Raw genomic sequence first — 21,964 nt, 5'->3', positions numbered from 1 at the left:
ACTGAATCAAGTTTGCCACAAGAACTCATAAGTTTGGCAGTATTGCTCTGCCGTCAGCAATCATACACCCATTTTATTTTCATGAGACATGTGCAGGCACCTGTTCATCTACTGTTCTATCACTATGAATTAGTTTATCTATTATCAATAAGGATACTTCTACAACTACTATCAAAGTATGTCCGGACTTCTTATGTTGTCAGTTGCTATATATGAATAAGTGGGTTGCTACTGAAAAGCATTAAGCATGTCACACAGCCCAAACATATAACATTTCAGGACACACCACACAGTTAACAACCACAGTGAAGCGTGTCAAAGCCCAAACATGTAACATTCAACAGGACACTTACACAACACATTCAAATCAAACAGTCAGACAACATACAAGAACCTATACCCCAGCCGGCATTGCTCCCTGCCTATTTTCCTACAACTCACTATGTGTGTGCACACCTTTATTCACAAACTCTTCAACTTATACTCTTTTACCGAAGCTGCTACAGCTCGATTGGCCAAATACCCTTAGATCCTATTTCGGTGAATTTGACATCTGCCTTGCATGTAACAGATTAGCGGTTTAGCAGTTTTAATTTAGTTTGAGTGAAGGAATTCATTTTATAGCAAAATCCGAAATCGTGAAGAACTCATGGAAGTAAGCTTATTCTCGGATTCCTGAATCTTTAGATTTGCTCTTTCTTTTACTGCAAAGTACAACGTTGAGCAGCACTAATGAGTTGTTTCTATTTTTGGCAGGCTTTACCTTTGCGGATGAAGCCCTTTCTGTCTGTGCAAAAGAAATCTTGTTACTGTGCAGAGTGACTTCTCTGAGTAGAGTCGCCTTACTTGTTGCGACTGTGCCAATGTTCGAAGCTGGAGTGCAAAGTTGTTGCTTGAATGGTGCTCGCTGGAGCGTGCGGTAGTGTAAAGTTATACCATTTAAAAGGGCTGAAGAGTGCTCAGTGCAGCGGGTGGGCCGAGGTGCAAAGTGACACTATGGCCATAAAAAGAACACCGCTACAAGTGCGCATTGTGCCAGGAAGGGCCCTCGGACGTGAACCAGTGGACAGTTATCGCTTCTCGGCCTTTTGGCTAAGATCAAGTGTAGTATCTGTTCTTATCAGTTTAATGTCTGATGTGTCCTCTATGCGAGGACTACATATTAAATGGATTTGTATCAATAGGAGTTGAAAAAGGAGCTTGCTCCGTTCACTCCAAGCATCGACCCGGTACTGTAGTGCCCCTGGGAACGGTGCGCTCTCCTCTGCTCTTGTGAAAAAGCAAACAGCGGTGCAGGATGGAGGTTTCAGGGAGCCCAAGATGAAACTTTCTTTTAGTCTGCTGAGAAAAGAGAGTGAATGCGAAGTAGACTTTAACACAGCTCTGGGAGCGAGCCGAGTGCGGGCTAACCAGGCGAATTGCTTGAAAGAAACGCGACACCGAATGAGCGGTCAGAACAAAGCCTCAATACGGTGTTCCTGTGGTGTTTTTATAAAATGCGGTGAAAAAAAAGGTGTGAATGCCCCATAGAAAACTAAAAGGTGGAGCGGAAGTGTTCGGCTGCAAGAAGGTGTGAATGTCCGACTATATTTGGTGAAAAGCAGGTGAAGCAAGGTCTGAATGCCCAACCTTACATCATCAAAAGCGAGATCAGAGGTTTTTGGCTGCAAGAAGGCCATAGTTTGCCAAAAGTGGGTAAGGTGCGAATGACCGACTAAATATCAACAAAAGGGGGGGCGGAGGTCTTCGGATGCAAGTGGGTGTGAATATCCCACCATAGAAGTATGGTGGAGAGGAAGCTGTGAATGGCCGACCATAGTTTGCAAAAAGCGGGTGAGAAAAGGTGCGAATGTCCAACCATACATGATCAAAACAGGGAGCGGAGGTGTTTGGCTGCGACAAGGTGTGAATGTCCACCCATAATTAATGAAAAGCGGGCAACAAGTAGGTTCGAATGCCATACCATACATCATCAAAAGCAGGAGTGGATGTGTTCGGCTACAAGAAGGTTTGAATGTCCGAGCATAGTTTGTAAAAAGCTGGTAAGAAAAGGTTCGAATGCCTGAACATACATCATCAAAAGCAGGACTGGATGTGTTCGGCTACAAGAAGGTTTGAATGTCCGACCATAGTTGGTAAAAAGTGGGTATGAAAAGGTTCGAATGCCCAAGTTCGGCTGAAAAAAACTGTGTTCGGCTGCAAAAAGGTGTGAATGTTTGACTAAAGTTTGTAAGACAAGGTTCGAATGCCTGACAATGTATGATCAAAAGCGGGAGCGGAGGTGTTCAGCTGCAAGAAGGTCTAAATGTCCATCATTAATTGCTAGAAAACATGAAAGAAAATTTTCGAAAATCAATCTGCACATGATCATAAGTGGGAGAGGAGGTGTTCAGCTGCAAGAAGGTGTGAATGTCCTACCATAATTGCTGAAAAATGTGTTAGAAACGGTAAGAATGCCGGACCATACATCATCAAAAGCTAGAGAGGTGGTGTTCGGCTGCAAGTAGGTGTGAATGTCTGACTAAAGTTCAAATATATTAACAAAAGCGGGAGGAGAGGTCTTCGGATGAGTGGTTGAGAATTTCCAACCATAATCTATAAAATGCGGTGAAAAAAAAGGTGTGATAGAAACCTAAAAGGTGGAGCGGAAGTGTTCGGCTGCAAGAAGGTGTGAATGTCCGTCTATAGTTGGTGAAAAGCAGGAAAAGCAAGGTCTGAATGCCCAATCTTACATCATCAAAAGCGAGATCAGAGGTGTTTGGCTGCAAGAAAACGGGTAAGGTGTGAACGACCGACTAAATATCAACAAAAGTGGGGGCGGAGGTCTTCGGATGCAAGTGGGTGTGAATATCCCACCATAATTTGTAAACACCGTTGAAGAAAAGCCTCGAAAGCCCGACTATACACCATCAAAAGCGGGAGCAGAGGTGTTCAGCTGCAAGAAGGTCTGAATGTCCACCAATAATTACTGAAAAATGGGTAAGAAGAGGTGTGAATGCCCAACTATACATCATCAAAAGCAGAAGTGGATGTGTTCGGCCACAAGAAGGTTTGAATGTCCGACCATAGTTTGTAAAAGGCGGGTAAGAAAAGGTTTGAATGCCCGAACATACACAATCAAAAGAGGGAGCGGACCCAACTATACATCATCACAAGCAGAAGTGGATGTGTTCGGCCACAAGAAGGTTTAAATGTCCGACCATGGTTTGTAAAAGGCGGGTAAGAAAAGGTTCGAATGCCCGAACATACACAATCAAAAGAGGGAGCGGAGGTGTTTCACTGCAAGAAGGTGTAAATGTCCGAGCATAGTTTGTAAAAAGTGGGTAAGAAAAGGTTCGAATGCCAGAACATACACCATCAAAAGAGGGAGCGGAGGTGTTCCGCTGTAAGAAGGTGTGAATGTCCGACCATAGTTGGTAAAAAGCGGGTAAGAAAAGGCTAAAATACCCAACTCTACACAATCAATAGCGGGAGCGGAGTTGTTCGGCTAAAAGAAGGTATGAAAGTCCGACCATGGTTTGTAAAAAGCGGGTAAGAAAAGGTTCGAATGCCAAAATATACACCATCAAAAGCGGAAGCCGAGGTGTTCGGCTGCAAGTAGGTGTGAATGTCAGATCATAATTTGTAAAAAGCTGATGAGAAAGGTGTGAATGACCGACAATAATTGCTGAAAAATGTGTTAGAAAAGGTAAGAATGCCGGACCATTCATCATCAAAAGCCGGAGAAGAGGTGTTCGGCTGCAAGAAGCTGTGAATGTCCAGCCATAATAACTCAAAAACGGGTAAGAAAAGGTAGTATTGCCAGACCATAAATGATCAAAACAGGGAGCGGAGGTGTTCCGCTGTAAGAAGGTGTGAATGTCCCACCAAAATTGGTAAAAAGCGGGTAAGAAAAGGTTAAAATACCCGACTGTACACAATCAATAGCGGGAGCGGAGTTGTTTGGCTACTAAAAGGTGTGAAAGTCCGACCATGGTTTGTAAAAAGCGGGTAAGAAAAGGTGCGAATGCCCGACAATGTATGATCAAAAGAGGGAACGGAGGTTTTCGGCTGCAAGAAGGTCTAAATGTCCAGCCATAATTTGTAAAAACCGGGGAAGAAAAGGCTCGGAAGCCCGACTATACACCATCAAAAGCGGGAGTGGAGGTGTTCAGCTGCAAGAAGGTCTGAATGTCCATCAATAATTGCTAGAAAACATGAAAAAAAATGTTCGAATATCCAACCGCACATGATCATAAGTGGGAGAGGAGGTGTTCAGCTGCAAGAAGGTGTGAATGTCCACCCATAATTCCTCAAAAATGGGTAAAAAAAAAGGTGCGAATGCCCAACCATACATCATCAAAAGCAGGACTGGATGTGTTCGGCTACAAGAAGGTTTGAATGTCCGAGCATAGTTTGTAAAAAGCGGGTAAGAAAAGGTTCGAATGCCCGAACCTACACCATCAAAAGAGGGAGCGGAGGTGTTCCGCCATAAGAAGGTGTGAATGTCCGACCGTAGTTGGTAAAAAGCGGGTAAGAAAAGGTTAAAATACCCGACTGTACACAATCAATAGCGGGAAGGGATGTGTTCGGCTACAAGAAAGTGTGAAAGTCCAACCATGTTTTGTAAAAAGTGGTTAAGAAAAGGTGCGAATGCCCGACAATGTATGATCAAAAGAAGGAGCGGAGGTTTTCGGCTGCAAGAAGGTCTGAATGTCCAACCATAATTTGTAAAAACCGGGGAAGAAAAGGCTCGAAAGCCCAACTATACACCATCAAAAGCGGGAGCAGAGGTGTTCAGCTGCAAGAAGGTCTCAATGTCCATCAATAATTGCTAGAAAACATGAAAGAAAATTTTTCGAATATCAAACCGCACATGATCATATGCGGGAGAGGAGGTGTTCAGCTGTAAGATGGTGTGAATGTCCACCCATAAAACCTGAAAAATCGGTAAAAAAAGGTGCGAATGCCCAACCATACAACATCAAAAGCAGGTGTGAATGTCATCATAATTTGCAAAAACCTGATGAGAAATGGTGAGAATGCCCGACTATACACCATCAAATGCGGGAGCGGAGGTGTTCGGCTGTGAGTAGTTGTGAATGTCCGACCATACTTGCTGAAAAATATGACAAAGCAGTTTTCACTTGGTTTGAGTGAAGGAATTCATTTTATATCAAAATCCGAAATTGTGTAGAACTGGTGAAAAGAAGCTTATTCTCGGATTCCTAAAGGTTTAGTGTTGTTCTTTGGTATACTGCAAAGTAATACTTTCTATTTTGTTGAAACCCATTCAGACATGGATAAATATGAAGGACAAAGCAGTTTTAACTTGGTTTGAGTGAAGGAATTCATTTTATATCAAAATCCGAAATTGTGTAGAACTGGTGATAAGAAGCTTATTCTCGGATTCCTAAAGGTTTAGTGTTGTTCTTTGGTATACTGTAAAGTAATACTTTCTTTTTTGTTGAAACCTATTCAGACATGGATAAATATTAAGGACAAAGCAGTTTTAACTTGGTTTGAGTGAAGGAATTCATTTTATATCAAAATCTGAAATTGTGTAGAACTGGTGATAAGAAGCTTATTCTCGGATTCCTAAAGGTTTAGTGTTGTTCTTTGGTATACTGCAAAGTAATACTTTCTTTTTTGTTGAAACCTATTCAGACATGGATAAATATTAAGGACAAAGCAGTTTTAACTTGGTTTGAGTGAAGGAATTCATTTTATATCAAAATCCGAAATTGTGTAGAACTGGTGATAAGAAGCTTATTCTCGGATTCCTAAAGGTTTAGTGTTGTTCTTTGGTATACTGCAAATTAATACTTTCTTTTTTGTTGAAACCTATTCAGACATGGATAAATATGAAGGACAAAGCAGTTTTAACTTGGTTTGAGTGAAGGAATTCATTTTATATCAAAATCCGAAATTGTGTAGAACTGGTGATAAGAAGCTTATTCTCGGATTCCTGAAAAGGTTTAGAGTTGTTCTTTCCTATCCTGCAAAGTACAACGTTCTTTTTTGTTTAAAGCTATTATGACATGGATAAATATGAAGGACAAAGCAGTTTTAACTTAATCGGTTTCAACAAAATAGAAAGTATTACTTTGCAGTATACTAAAGAACAACACTAAACCTTTAGGAATCCGAGAATAAACTTATTTCCACGAGTTCTACACAATTTCGGATTTTGATATAAAATGAATTCCTTCACTCAAACCAAGTTAAAACTGCTTTGTCCTTGATATTTATCCATGTCTGAATCGGTTTCAACAAAATAAAAAGTATTACTTTGCAGTATACCAAAGAACAACACTAAACCTTTAGGAATCCGAGAATAAACTTATTTCCACGAGTTCTACACAATTTCGGATTTTGATATAAAATGAAATCCTTCACTCAAACCAAGTGAAAACTGCTTTGTCATATTTTTCAGCAAGTATGGTCGGACATTCACACCTACTCACAGCCGAACACCTCCGCTCCCGCATTTGATGGTGTATAGTCGGGCATTCTCACCATTTCTCATCAGGTTTTTGCAAATTATGATCTGACATTCACACCTGCTTTTGATGATGTATGGTTGGGCATTCGCACCTTTTTTTTTACCCATTTTTGAGGAATTATGGGTGGACATTCACACCTTCTTGCAGCTAAACACCTCCGCTCCCACTTATGATCATGTGCGGTTTGATATTCGAAAATTTTCTTTCATGTTTTTTAGCAATTATTGATGGACATTCAGACCTTTTAGCCGAAAACCTCCGCTCCCTCTTTTGATCATACATTGTCGGGCATTCGCACCTTTTCTTACCCGCTTTTTACAATACATTGTCGGACTTTCACACCTTCTTGTAGCCGAACACATTCGCTCCCGCTATTGATTGTGTGCAGTCGGGTATTTTAACCTTTTCTTACCCACTTTTTACCAACTACGGTCGGACATTCACACCTTCTTATGGCGGAACACCTCCGCTCCCTCTTTTGATGGTGTATGTTTGGGCATTCGAACCTTTTCTTACCCGCTTTTTACAAACTATGGTCGGACATTCAAACCTTCTTGTATCCGAACACATCCAGTTCTGCTTTTGAGGATGTATGGTCGGACTTTCACACCTTTTAGTAGCCAAACAACTCCGCTCCCGCTATTGATTGTGTACAGTCGGGTATTTTAACCTTTTCTTACCCGCTTTTTACCAATTATGGTCGGACATTCACACCTTCTTACAGCGGAACACCTCCGCTCGCTGTTTTGATCATTTATGGTCTGGCAATACTACCTTTTCTTACCCGTTTTTGAGTAATTATGGCTGGACATTCACAGCTTCTTGCATCCGAACACCTCTTCTCTGCTTTTGATGATGAATAGTCCGGCATTCTTACCTTTTCTAACACATTTTTCAGTAATTATTGTCGGTCATTCACACCTTTCTCATCAGCTTTTTGCAAATTATGATCTGACATTCACACCTACTTGCAGCCGAACACCTCGGCTTCCGTTTTTGATGGTGTATATTTTGGCATTCGAACCTTTTCTTACCCACTTTTTACAAACTATGCTCGGACATTCACACCTTCTTGCAGCGAAACCCCTCCGCTCCCTCTTTTGATTGTGTATGTTCGGGCATTCGAACCTTTTCTTACCCGCTTTTTACAAACTATGGTCGGACATTCAAACCTTCTTGTGGCCGAACACATCCACTTCTGCTTTTGATGATGTATAGTTGGGCATTCACACCTTTTCTTACCCATTTTTCAGTAATTATTGGTGGACATTCAGACCTTCTTGCAGCTGAACCCCTCTGCTCCCGCTTTTGATGGTGTATAGTCGGGCTTTCGAGGCTTTTCTTCAACGGTGTTTACAAATTATGGTTGGAAATTCAGACCTTGCAGCCGAACACCTCCGCTCCCTCTTTTGATCATACATTGTCGGGCATTCGCACCTTGTCTTACCCGCGTTTTACAAACCATGGTCGGACTTTCACACCTTCTTGTAGCCGAACAACTCCGCTCCTGCTATTGGTTGTGTACAGTCGGGTATTTTAACCTTTTCTTACCCGCTTTTTACCAATTATGGTCGGACTTTCACACCGTCTTACAGCGGAACACCTCCGCTCCCTCTTTTGATGGTGTATGTTCGGGCATTCGAACTTTTTCTTACCCACTTTTTACAAACTATGGTCGGACATTCAAACCTTCTTGTAGCAGAACACATCCACTTCTTCTTTTGATGATGTATGGTTGGGCATTCGCACCTTTTCTTACCCATTTTTCAGGAATTATGGGTGGACATTCACACCTATTTGCAGTCGAACAGCTCTGCTCCCACTTTTGATTATGTTTGGTTGGATATTCTAACCTTTTCTTAACTGCTTTTTACAAACTTTTGTCGGACGTTCACACCTTCTTGCAGCCGAACACCTCCGTTTCCGCTTTTGATGGTATATATTCGGGCATTCGAACCTTTTCTTACCCGCTTTTTACCAACTATGGTCGGACATTCGCACCATCTTACAGCGGAACACCTCCGCTCCCTCTTTTGATGGTGTATTTTCGGGCATTCGCACCTTTTCTTACCCGCTTTTTACAAACTATGGTTGGACATTCAAACCTTCTTGTAGCCGAAAACCTCCACTCCCTCTTTTGATCATACATTGTCGGGCATTCGCACCTTTTCTTACCCGCTTTCTACAAACAATGCTCGGACATTCAAACCTTCTTGTAGCCAAACACATCCACTCCTGCTTTTGTTGATGTATGGTTGGGCATTCGAACCTACTTGTTGCCCGCTTTTCATTAATTATGGGTGGACATTCAGACCTACTTGCAGCCGAACACCTCGGCTTCCGCTTTTGATGGTGTATATTTTTGCATTCGAACCTTTTCTTACCCGCTTTTTACAAACCATGGTCGGACTTTCACACCTTCTTTTAGCCGAACAACTCCGCTCCCGCTATTGATTGTGTAGAGTTGGGTATTTTAACCTTTTCTTACCCGCTTTTTACCAACTATGGTTGGACATTCACACCTTCTTACAGCGGAACACCTCCGCTCCCTCTTTTGATGGTGTATGTTCGGGCATTCGAACCTTTTCTTACCCACTTTTTACAAACTATGCTCGGACATTCACACCTTCTTGCAGCGAAACACCTCCGCTCCCTCTTTTGATTGTGTATGTTCGGGCATTCAAACCTTTTCTTACCCGCCTTTTACAAACTATGGTCGGACATTCAAACCTTCTTGTGGCCGAACACATCCACTTCTGCTTTTGATGATGTATAGTTGGGCATTCACACCTTTTCTTACCCATTTTTCAGTAATTATTGGTGGACATTCAGACCTTCTTGCAGCTGAACACCTCTGCTCCCGCTTTTGATGGTGTATAGTCGGGCTTTCGAGGCTTTTCTTCAACGGTGTTTACAAATTATGGTTGGAAATTCAGACCTTGCAGCCGAACACCTCCGCTCCCTCTTTTGATCATACATTGTCGGACATTCGCACCTTGTCTTACCCGCGTTTTACAAACCATGGTCGGACATTCACAGCTTCCTCTCCACCATACTTGTATGGTGGGATATTCACACCCACTTGCATCCGAAGACCTCCGCCCCCACTTTTGTTGATATTTAGTCGGTCATTCACACCTTACCCGTTTTCTTGCAGCCAAACACCTCTGATCTCGCTTTTGATGATGTAAGATTGGGCATTCAGACCTTGCTTTTCCTGCTTTTCACCAACTATAGACGGACATTCACACCTTCTTGCAGCCGAACACTTCCGCTCCACCTTTTAGGTTTCTATCACACCTTTTTTTTCACCGCATTTTATAGATTATGGTTGGAAATTCTCAACCACTCATCCGAAGACCTCTCCTCCCGCTTTTGTTAATATATTTGAACTTTAGTCAGACATTCACACCTACTTGCAGCCGAACACCACCTCTCTAGCTTTTGATGATGTATGGTCCGGCATTCCTACCGTTTCTAACACATTTTTCAGCAATTATGGTAGGACATTCACACCTTCTTGCAGCTGAACACCTCCTCTCCCACTTATGATCATATGCAGATTGATTTTCGAAAATTTTCTTTCATGTTTTCTAGCAATTAATGATGGACATTTAGACCTTCTTGCAGCTGAATACCTCCGCTCCCGCTTTTGACCATACATTGTCAGGCATTCGAACCTTGTCTTACAAACTTTAGTCAAACATTCACACCTTTTTGCAGCCGAACACAGTTTTTTTCAGCCGATTTTGGGCATTCGAACCTTTTCATACCCACTTTTTACCAACTATGGTCGGACATTCAAACCTTCTTGTAGCCGAACACATCCAGTCCTGCTTTTGATGATGTATGTTCAGGCATTCGAACCTTTTCTTACCCGCTTTTTACAAACTATGCTCGGACATTCAAACCTTCTTGTAGCCGAACACATCCACTCCTGCTTTTGATGATGTATGGTTGGGCATTCGAACCTACTTGTTGCCCGCTTTTCATTAATTATGGGTGGACATTCACACCTTGTCGCAGCCAAACACCTCCGCTCCCTGTTTTGATCATGTATGGTTGGACATTCGCACCTTTTCTCACCCGCTTTTTGCAAACTATGGTCGGCCATTCACAGCTTCCTCTCCACCATACTTCTATGGTGGGATATTAACACCCACTTGCATCCGAAGACCTCCGCCCCCACTTTTGTTGATATTTAGTCGGTCATTCGCACCGACTAAATGCTGCTCAACGTTGTACTTTGCAGTAAAACAAAGAGCAAATCTAAAGATTCAGGAATCCGAGAATAAGCTTACTTCCATGAGTTCTTCACGATTTCGGATTTTGCTATAAAATGAATTCCTTCACTCAAACTAAATTAAAACTGCTAAACCGCTAATCTGTTACATGCAAGGCAGATGTCAAATTCACCGAAATAGGATCTAAGGGTATTTGTCCAATCGAGCTGTAGCAGCTTCGGTAAAAGAGTATAAGTTGAAGAGTTTGTGAATAAAGGTGTGCGCACACATAGTGAGTTGTAGGAAAATAGGCAGGGAGCAATGCCGGCTGGGGTATAGGTTCTTGTATGTTGTCTGACTGTTTGATTTGAATGTGTTGTGTAAGTGTCCTGTTGAATGTTACATGTTTGGGCTTTGACACGCTTCACTGTGGTTGTTAACTGTGTGGTGTGTCCTGAAATGTTATATGTTTGGGCTGTGTGACATGCTTAATGCTTTTCAGTAGCAACCCACTTATTCATATATAGCAACTGACAACATAAGAAGACATACTTTGATAGTAGTTGTAGAAGTATCCTTATTGATAATAGATAAACTAATTCATAGTGATAGAACAGTAGATGAACAGGTGCCTGCACATGTCTCATGAAAATAAAATGGGTGTATGATTGCTGACGGCAGAGCAATACTGCCAAACTTATGAGTTCTTGTGGCAAACTTGATTCAGTGTCTTGACGTGTATACGCTGTTTCGCTGACTTGTCACAAGAAACAAAGTGTGTTTGATAAGATCCGACCATTTTATTACGGGAGGATCAGTATGTATGGATTCTGATGTGACTGATAAACTCATTCGTATCTTAAGCATAATCTAATACGTGAGACAACGCCCTGGCACACAATCAAAAAAAAAAAAAGAGAGAGCGGTTTTGTGTCCCCACAGTCCATAATGTAGAAAAGAGAGAAAAAAGCCTTTCTGATTTGTTGTGTGTGCTCACAGTGCAGAGTGTAGAGAAAAGAGAGAAAAGAAAGCCGTTTTGGTGTCACGGGTGTTGTGACTTACACACACACATTTCTGAATTGAGAAAGGAAATTATTTTAGAGGAAGCACTAGAGTTTAGATCCCACATTTGTTGATAGGCATTCATTTAATTTTTCTTTTAATCAGTTTTAAAGTGAATACTAACTGAGAAATGAAAAAGGTGAAGAGTTTAGAAGCTTGGTTCAAGAGCAAAACTTGGTTTATGATCAGCTGAGTCTCTAAACAGAACAGCAAAGGGCTTCATCGAACATTTAAAAAAGATTCAGATTGTTAGAATATCCAGAATTTATAGGAATGGTGGTGATTACTCTTATTTTCTAGAATGGAAATAACTGCACCATGTCTGTTTTATGAATTTAAGGGGCTAAAAAGTTTTGTTCTCGTTTTTCTATGATTAACCGAATGTATGTGAGAGTCCAAACAGACAGAAGGGTTACGGCCGAACGCTGGACCTTCCAAAAAAGATGAGACAGGCTGGACCCGTGCCATACTAGTTAAGGCCTGCCTGTGGATTACAGGTTCTTTAAACTCTCACACACACAAACTCACACACGTTCGCACACATACACCCATACACACACACATTCTTGAACTTGCTGCAAGATTAAACCTTTGCATTAACTGACTCCAGCAACTCTGAGTCTCATTGAGAGACTTTTCTCAACAATTGGGTCCTCAAACCAGATCTCAACGTTTTTTCCGCTGTCCAGGGTCGGAGCTGAAACCGTGCACGGGGGAGTCCAGTACTCCTAATGAAAGACCCCCTGCTGAATTGCGGTAATTAGGGGCCAGTGTCCACTGAAAGGGGAAAAAGGGACGAGATCGTACTTTTGAATCAATGGCCAGAAGCCATTGGCAGTGCAGGCATCAACAACAATGGTGTTATTTCACCCATTAACACTTAAGGTACCTCATGCAGTGGCTGTGATATGGTTACTTAACAAAATATCTTTACCAGACATCTCTCCTACATAACAGTTCTTCTTTCACAGCCACACCTTGTTGTCGAGAGATGTGCTACACTTAATCCATCCACACTGCTACCTACCCCACAGATGGAAAGCCTCATGATTGCATGTCAGAAATAACCATCAGTGTTTTACCCAGGCCAGACTTAACTGATATACATTATGAAAATGCAGAAATAACTATATTTATTCAACAGATCAAGGAAAAAAACCCTGATGGCACAAATGCTACAGGATTTGCAGTAGTAACAGAAACTGAAGTTTTCTTAAAACAACCACTACCAAAAAATTACTCTGTTCAAGCAGTCGAATTGGTAGCTTTAACTGAAGCTTGTAAATTAAATAACAAAAAGGTTGTTAACGTTTACACTGACAGTCAGTATGCCTTCTCAACTGTACATGTGTTAACACAGCATTGGAAAAACAGGTATGTTGACATCCACAGCTAAATGTATAAACTACAAATATTTTAGCATTATTAGATGTTATTCAATTGCCATCTACAATAGACTCGTATGAATGACCGGAAGGAAAACCATACTGCCAAAGAATTTGTTTAAATATGCTGCAGTATTGAGCCACAGACCATGTCATGTCTCAACAGGAGGGATGGAAGCAATAATGAACCAGGTTTTTACAGCATATGGTTTTACTAATTATTAAAAACATTTTTTTAGAATAAATAAATGAATAAAGTTTTGTCTAGCAGGTCAAATATGTGCAAAATACATTCCACAGGGCAATCTAAGACCAAAACGAAGATAATTCCCTAAGCCAGTGTATCTTTTTCAACATATTTGTTTGGATTTCATTATTTCATTATTTTGTAGATTTCATTGAACTAAATTAATGTTAAGGGAAACGATTCTGCTCAGTGACAACAGAGGTTTTTACCAAATGGTCTGAAATATTTCCATGTGCACAAGCAGATGCACTCTCAGTAGCAAAATCACGCGTAAAATAACTCATTTCTAGATTTGAAATTCCTGAAAAGATCTTCAGTGATAATTTGACACACTTTGTAAACAATGTCATCTCACTGATGGCAAAGAACTTAAAATAGACCTTAGAAACCACTGTGATATAGAAGGTTTCGCTAACACATTGGAATTGTTTTACTATTTACATATGCATGTGCAGTGAAGAATTGCTTGCTGCTGATAAATGCAAAGAAGAACAGCTTACACATAAATGCTCACATATAGGCTGCTGAATGCAATGAAGACCTGCGTATCCAGTAAAGTTCAATGTCAATGTGTAATATCCAATTAGGATTTGCAAAACAGTGAAGTTAAACAATGAATGGGTCCATAGTCGGTATGAGAAGACTACAGGAATATTTACCTGGGTGTACGTTCAAATTATTGTAAATTATTGTTTGTTTGTTTGTTAGTATGTATATGAATGTTATGTGTATAAACTGTGTTGAGTTGTAGTTACTCAGTAGTGTCTCAGTGAAACAACCGACGGGGGAAGCCTTGCGGTGACAACAAAAGCAGTGTTTTACTGATCAGTCAAGTTGCTCCACTGTACTCCATACAAACTGGTTGGCTACTGAAGGGATAGAAAATGGGGAATACTTGTTTTAAAGCAAACAAGGAATTAGATGGGAAAAATACATGTTTTAACGGGACCCAGACAATATTAAATACTCAGACAGATGGGAGAAGAAGTGTAGTTTTGTAGGAAATCACAAAATTATTACATAAAATGAGTGAAATCAATTGAAGAATGCCTTTCTGGAGAGCTGTTTACCACAGATGAGCAGCTTTGCGACCAAGCACATTGTAGATCGCTTTACTGCCAAAATGATCTAGTTTAATGGATTGGTTTAGACATTTATAACAGCATTTTAAGAACAAAGAGAGAAACAAAAAGGGACAACGCTTCATGGTGGAAGGTGATGTATAAATAACTGTGTATATGATGAAGGAGAGACCATTTGAGCAGCACAGCCATTTCGCAGCACAGGGACAGCAGTCCAAGTTAAAGGATCTCCCATGTGGTATCACCTGTCACACTGTGTCAAGGCATCAAAAGAAGAGAAAATCACCAAACTCAAGGACAAAGAGACGAAGACTCCGGTGAACGAAGAGAGAGGACTTACAAACCAGAAATACAAAAGGATGCTCGATATCAAGATCCAGAAGAAGAGGCTAACAATGCCACGAACACTTACGATGCTGGGAATGATGCCAGCAATGAACAGAGAAGAAGATTCAGTGTCATCAATCTGCAACACGTGCCTCTAATGAGGGGGTGAATATAGAATCCTCAACGATTACAACGTCTCTGGGAACTGTGACAACAACAAGGTTTAAACCATTTTGATATATATTGTAACCTATTGGCTAAGGAATAGTGCTGAAAATGAGGTAAATCTAATCCACCACTGTCCTTGGTCTTCTGTAGGGTTTTTAAACTAATACGTGGTGGTTTGTTTTTCCACAGAAATTTGGAGATGCATGAATCTAGTGACTTAAACCAAGTAGCAGATAGTTTTATGGGGATCATTGAGAACAAATAGTTAACTTTTGGTAGTATCATCATTTTAATGGTTGTACCTCTCCCCATAAGTGATATAGGTAAGGACTTCCAACGAGAGAGATCGTCCTCTACTCTCTTTACTAATTGCACATAATCCATCTGTACTTATCAGTTTAATATGTGATATGTCTATGCAAGGACTACATATTAAATGGATTTTTATCAATAGGAGTTGAAAAAGGAGCTTGCTCCGTTCACTCCAAGCATCGACCCGGTACTGCAGTGCCGCTGGGAACGGTGCGCTCTCCTCTGCTCTTGTGAAAAAGCTAACAGCGGTGCAGGATGGAAGTTTCTTTTAGTCTGCTGAGAAAAGAGAGTGAATGCGAAGTAGACTTTAACACGGCTCTGGGAGCGAGCCGAGTGCGGGCTAACCAGGAGAAATGCTTGAAAGAAACGCGACACCGAATGAGCGGTCAGAACAAAGCCTCAATACGGTGTTCCTGTGGTGTTTTTATAAAATGCGGTGAAAATAAAGGTGTGAATGCCCCATAGAAAACTAAAAGGTGGAGCGGAAGTGTTCGGCTGCAAGAAGGTGTGAATGTCCGACTATATTTGGTGAAAAGCAGGTGAAGCAAGGTCTGAATGCCCAACCTTACATCATCAAAAGCGAGATCAGAGGTTTTTGGCTGCAAGAAGGCCATAGTTTGCCAAAAGCGGGTAAGGTGCGAATGACCGACTAAATATCAACAAAAGTGGGGGCGGAGGTCTTCGGATGCAAGTGGGTGTGAATATCCCACCATACAAGTATGGTGGAGAGGAAGCTGTGAATGGCCGACCATAGTTTGCAAAAAGCGGGTGAGAAAAGGTGCGAATGTCCAACCATACATGATCGAAACAGGGTGTTTGGCTGCGACAAGGTGTGAATGTCCACCCATAATTAATGAAAAGCGGGCAACAAGTAGGTTCGAATGCCATACCATACATCATCAAAAGCAGGAGTGGATGTGTTCGGCTACAAGAAGGTTTGAATGTCCGAGCATAGTTTGTAAAAAGCGGGTAAGAAAAGGTTCGAATGCCCGAACATACACCATCAAAAGAGGGAGCGGAGGTGTTCCGCTGTAAGACGGTGTGAATGTCCGACCATAGTTGGTAAAAAGTGGGTAAGACAAGGTGCGAATGCCTGACAATGTATGATCAAAAGCGGGAGCGGAGGTGTTCAGCTGCAAGAAGGTCTAAATGTCCATAATTAATTGCTAGAAAACATGGAAGAAAATTTTCGAAAATCAATCCGCACATGATCATAAGTGGGAGAGGAGGTGTTCAGCTGCAAGAAGGTGTGAATGTCCACCCATAATTCCTCAAAAATGGGTAAAAAAAAAAGGTGCGAATGCCCAACCATACATCATCAAAAGCAGGACTGGATGTGTTCGGCTACAAGAAGGTTTGAATGTCCGAGCATAGTTTGTAAAAAGCGGGTAAGAAAAGGTTCGAATGCCCGAACCTACACCATCAAAAGAGGGAGCGGAGGTGTTCCGCCATAAGAAAGTGTGAATGTCCGACCGTAGTTGGTAAAAAGCGGGTAAGAAAAGGTTAAAATACCCGACTGTACATAATCAATAGCGGGAAGGGATGTGTTCGGCTACAAGAAAGTGTGAAAGTCCAACCATGTTTTGTAAAAAGTGGTTAAGAAAAGGTGCGAATGCCCAACAATGTATGATCAAAAGAGGGAGCGGAGGTTTTCGGCTGCAAGAAGGTCTGAATGTCCAACCATAATTTTTAAAAACCGGGGAAGAAAAGGCTCGAAAGCCCAACTATACACCATCAAAAGCGGGAGCAGAGGTGTTCAGCTGCAAGAAGGTCTCAATGTCCATCAATAATTGCTAGAAAACATGAAAGAAAATTTTTCGAATATCAAACCGCACATGATCATATGCGGGAGAGGAGTTGTTCAGCTGTAAGATGGTGTGAATGTCCACCCATAATTCCTGAAAAATGGGTAAAAAAAGGTGCGAATGCCCAACCATACAACATCAAAAGCAGGTGTGAATGTCATCATAATTTGCAAAAACCTGATGAGAAATGGTGAGAATGCCCGACTATACACCATCAAATGCGGGAGCGGAGGTGTTCGGCTGTGAGTAGGTGTGAATGTCCGACCATACTTGCTGAAAAATATGACAAAGCAGTTTTCACTTGGTTTGAGTGAAGGAATTCATTTTATATCAAAATCCGAAATTGTGTAGAACTCGTGGAAATAAGTTTATTCTCGGATTCCTAAAGGTTTAGTGTTGTTCTTTGGTATACTGCAAAGTAATACTTTCTATTTTGTTGAAACCCATTCAGACATGGATAAATATGAAGGACAAAGCAGTTTTAACTTGGTTTGAGTGAAGGAATTCATTTTATATCAAAATCCGAAATTGTGTAGAACTGGTGATAAGAAGCTTATTCTCGGATTCCTAAAGGTTTAGTGTTGTTCTTTGGTATACTGTAAAGTAATACTTTCTTTTTTGTTGAAACCTATTCAGACACGGATAAATATTAAGGACAAAGCAGTTTTAACTTGGTTTGAGTGAAGGAATTCATTTTATATCAAAATCCGAAATTGTGTAGAACTGGCGATAAGAAGCTTATTCTCGGATTCCTAAAGGTTTAGTGTTGTTCTTTGGTATACTGCAAAGTAATACTTTCTTTTTTGTTGAAACCTATTCAGACATGGATAAATATTAAGGACAAAGCAGTTTTAACTTGGTTTGAGTGAAGGAATTGATTTTATATCAAAATCCGAAATTGTGTAGAACTGGTGATAAGAAGCTTATTCTCGGATTCCTAAAGGTTTAGTGTTGTTCTTTGGTATACTGTAAAGTAATACTTTCTTTTTTGTTGAAACCTATTCAGACACGGATAAATATTAAGGACAAAGCAGTTTTAACTTGGTTTGAGTGAAGGAATTCATTTTATATCAAAATCCGAAATTGTGTAGAACTGGCGATAAGAAGCTTATTCTCGGATTCCTAGAGGTTTAGTGTTGTTCTTTGGTATACTGCAAAGTAATACTTTCTTTTTTGTTGAAACCTATTCAGACATGGATAAATATGAAGGACAAAGCAGTTTTAACTTGGTTTGAGTGAAGGAATTCATTTTATATCAAAATCCGAAATTGTGTAGAACTGGTGATAAGAAGCACAACACTAAACCTTTAGGAATCCGAGAATAAACTTATTTCCACGAGTTCTACACAATTTCGGATTTTGATATAAAATGAAATCCTTCACTCAAACCAAGTGAAAACTGCTTTGTCATATTTTTCAGCAAGTATGGTCGGACATTCACACCTACTCACAGCCGAACACCTCCGCTCCCGCATTTGATGGTGTATAGTCGGGCATTCTCACCATTTCTCATCAGGTTTTTGCAAATTATGATCTGACATTCACACCTGCTTTTGATGATGTATGGTTGGGCATTCGCACCTTTTTTTTTTACCCATTTTTGAGGAATTATGGGTGGACATTCACACCTTCTTGCAGCTAAACACCTCCGCTCCCACTTATGATCATATGCGGTTTGATATTCGAAAATTTTCTTTCACGTTTTCTAGCAATTATTGATGGACATTCAGACCTTCTTGCAGCTGAACACCTCTGCTCCCGCTTTTGATGGTGTATAGTCGGGCTTTCAAGCCTTTTCTTCCCCAGTTTTTACAAATTATGGTTGGACATTCAGACCTTCTTTTAGCCGAAAACTTCCGCTCCCTCTTTTGATCATACATTGTCGGGCATTCGCACCTTTTCTTACCCGCTTTTTACAAAACATGGTCGGACTTTCACACCTTCTTGTAGCCGAAAACATTCGCTCCCGCTATTGATTGTGTGCAGTCGGGTATTTTAACCTTTTCTTACCAACTTTTTACCAACTACGGTCGGACATTCACACCTTCTTATGGCGGAACACCTCCACTCCCTCTTTTGATGGTGTATGTTTGGGCATTCGAACCTTTTCTTACCCGCTTTTTACAAACTATGGTCGGACATTCAAACCTTCTTGTAGCCGAACACATCCAGTTCTGCTTTTGAGGATGTATGGTCGGACTTTCACACCTTTTAGTAGCCAAACAACTCCGCTCCCGCTATTGATTGTGTACAGTCGGGTATTTTAACCTTTTCTTACCCGCTTTTTACCAATTATGGTCGGACATTCACACCTTCTTACAGCGGAACACCTCCGCTCCCTGTTTTGATCATTTATGGTCTGGCAATACTACCTTTTCTTACCCGTTTTTGAGTAATTATGGCTGGACATTCACAGCTTCTTGCATCCGAACACCTCTTCTCTGCTTTTGATGATGAATAGTCCGGCATTCTTACCTTTTCTAACACATTTTTCAGTAATTATTGTCGGTCATTCACACCTTTCTCATCAGCTTTTTGCAAATTATGATCTGACATTCACACCTACTTGCAGCCGAACACCTCGGCTTCCGTTTTTGATGGTGTATATTTTGGCATTCGAACCTTTTCTTACCCACTTTTTACAAACTATGCTCGGACATTCACACCTTCTTGCAGCGAAACCCCTCCGCTCCCTCTTTTGATTGTGTATGTTCGGGCATTCGAACCTTTTCTTACCCGCTTTTTACAAACTATGGTCGGACATTCAAACCTTCTTGTGGCCGAACACATCCACTTCTGCTTTTTATGATGTATAGTTGGGCATTCACACCTTTTCTTACCCATTTCTCAGTAATTATTGGTGGACATTCAGACCTTCTTGCAGCTGAACACCTCTGCTCCCGCTTTTGATGGTGTATAGTCGGGCTTTCGAGGCTTTTCTTCAACGGTGTTTACAAATTATGGTTGGAAATTCAGACCTTGCAGCCGAACACCTCCGCTCCCTCTTTTGATCATACATTGTCGGGCATTCGCACCTTGTCTTACCCGCGTTTTACAAACCATGGTCGGACTTTCACACCTTCTTGTAGCCGAACAACTCCGCTCCCGCTATTGATTGTGTACAGTCGGGTATTTTAACCTTTTCTTACCCGCTTTTTACCAATTATGGTCGGACATTCACACCGTCTTACAGCGGAACACCTCCGCTCCCAATTTTGATGGTGTATGCTCGAGCATTCGAACTTTTTCTTACCCACTTTTTACAAGCTATGGTCGGACATTCAAACCTTCTTGTAGCAGAACACATCCACTTCTTCTTTTGATGATGTATGGTTGGGCATTCGCACCTTTTCTTACCCATTTTTCAGGAATTATGGGTGGAAATTCACACCTACTTGCAGTCGAACAGCTCTGCTCCCACTTTTGATTATGTTTGGTTGGATATTCGAACCTTTTCTTAACTGCTTTTTACAAACTTTGGTCGGACGTTCACACCTTCTTGCAGCCGAACACCTCCGCTTCCGCTTATGATGGTATATATTCGGGCATTCGAACCTTTTCTTACCCGCTTTTTACCAACTATGGTCGGACATTCGCACCATCTTACAGCGGAACACCTCCGCTCCCTCTTTTGATGGTGTATTTTCGGGCATTCGCACCTTTTCTTACCCGCTTTTTACAAACTATGGTTGGACATTCAAACCTTCTTGTAGCCGAAAACCTCCACTCCCTCTTTTGATCATACATTGTCGGGCATTCGCACCTTTTCTTACCCGCTTTTTACAAACTATGTTCGGACATTCAAACCTTCTTGTAGCCAAACACATCCACTCCTGCTTTTGTTGATGTATGGTTGGGCATTCGAACCTACTTGTTGCCCGCTTTTCATTAATTATGGGTGGACATTCAGACCTACTTGCAGCCGAACACCTCGGCTTCCGCTTTTGATGGTGTATATTTTTGCATTCGAACCTTTTCTTACCCGCTTTTTACAAACCATGGTCGGACTTTCACACCTTCTTTTAGCCGAACAACTCCGCTCCCGCTATTGATTGTGTAGAGTCGGGTATTTTAACCTTTTCTTACCCGCTTTTTACCAACTATGGTTGGACATTCACACCTTCTTACAGCGGAACACCTCCGCTCCCTCTTTTGATGGTGTATGTTCGGGCATTCGAACCTTTTCTTACCCGCTTTTTACAAACTATGCTCGGACATTCACACCTTCTTGCAGCGAAACACCTCCGCTCCCTCTTTTGATTGTGTATGTTCGGGCATTCAAACCTTTTCTTACCCGCCTTTTACAAACTATGGTCGGACATTCAAACCTTCTTGTGGCCGAACACATCCACTTCTGCTTTTGATGATGTATAGTTGGGCATTCACACCTCTTCTTACCCATTTTTCAGTAATTATTGGTGGACATTCAGACCTTCTTGCAGCTGAACACCTCTGCTCCCGCTTTTGATGGTGTATAGTCGGGCTTTCGAGGCTTTTCTTCAACGGTGTTTACAAATTATGGTTGGAAATTCAGACCTTGCAGCCAAACACCTCCGCTCCCTCTTTTGATCATACATTGTCGGACATTCGCACCTTGTCTTACCCGCGTTTTACAAACCATGGTCGGACATTCACAGCTTCCTCTCCACCATACTTGTATGGTGGGATATTCACACCCACTTGCATCTGAAGACCTCCGCCCCCACTTTTGTTGATATTTAGTCGGTCGTTCACACCTTACCCGTTTTCTTGCCGCCAAACACCTCTGATCTCGCTTTTGATGATGTAAGATTGGGCATTCAGACCTTGCTTTTCCTGCTTTTCACCAACTATAGACGGACATTCACACCTTCTTGCAGCCGAACACT

The 21,964-nt window shown here is 41.4% G+C and overlaps 1 non-coding gene and 1 pseudogene across 1 annotated transcript; both read left to right on the top strand.

Annotated features, from left to right (window-relative positions):
- The first annotated feature begins 1,072 nt into the window (after positions 1-1,072).
- On the top strand, positions 1,073-1,263 carry LOC140285443 (U2 spliceosomal RNA). Its single transcript, XR_011910481.1, has one exon. It is a non-coding gene; the product is annotated as a U2 spliceosomal RNA (small nuclear RNA).
- A 14,072-nt stretch (positions 1,264-15,335) lies between these two features.
- Positions 15,336-15,512, top strand: LOC140285397 (U2 spliceosomal RNA; annotated as a pseudogene).
- Positions 15,513-21,964: the final 6,452 nt, after the last annotated feature.

Source organism: Leuresthes tenuis, unplaced genomic scaffold (assembly GCF_036924035.1).
Source record: "Leuresthes tenuis unplaced genomic scaffold, fLeuTen1.0.hap1 SCAF_40, whole genome shotgun sequence".
In the NCBI taxonomy this organism is placed as follows: Eukaryota; Metazoa; Chordata; class Actinopteri; order Atheriniformes; family Atherinopsidae; genus Leuresthes; species Leuresthes tenuis.
The sequence above is the reverse complement of the archived record's forward strand: the minus strand, read 5'-3'. Positions and strand labels throughout refer to the sequence as shown.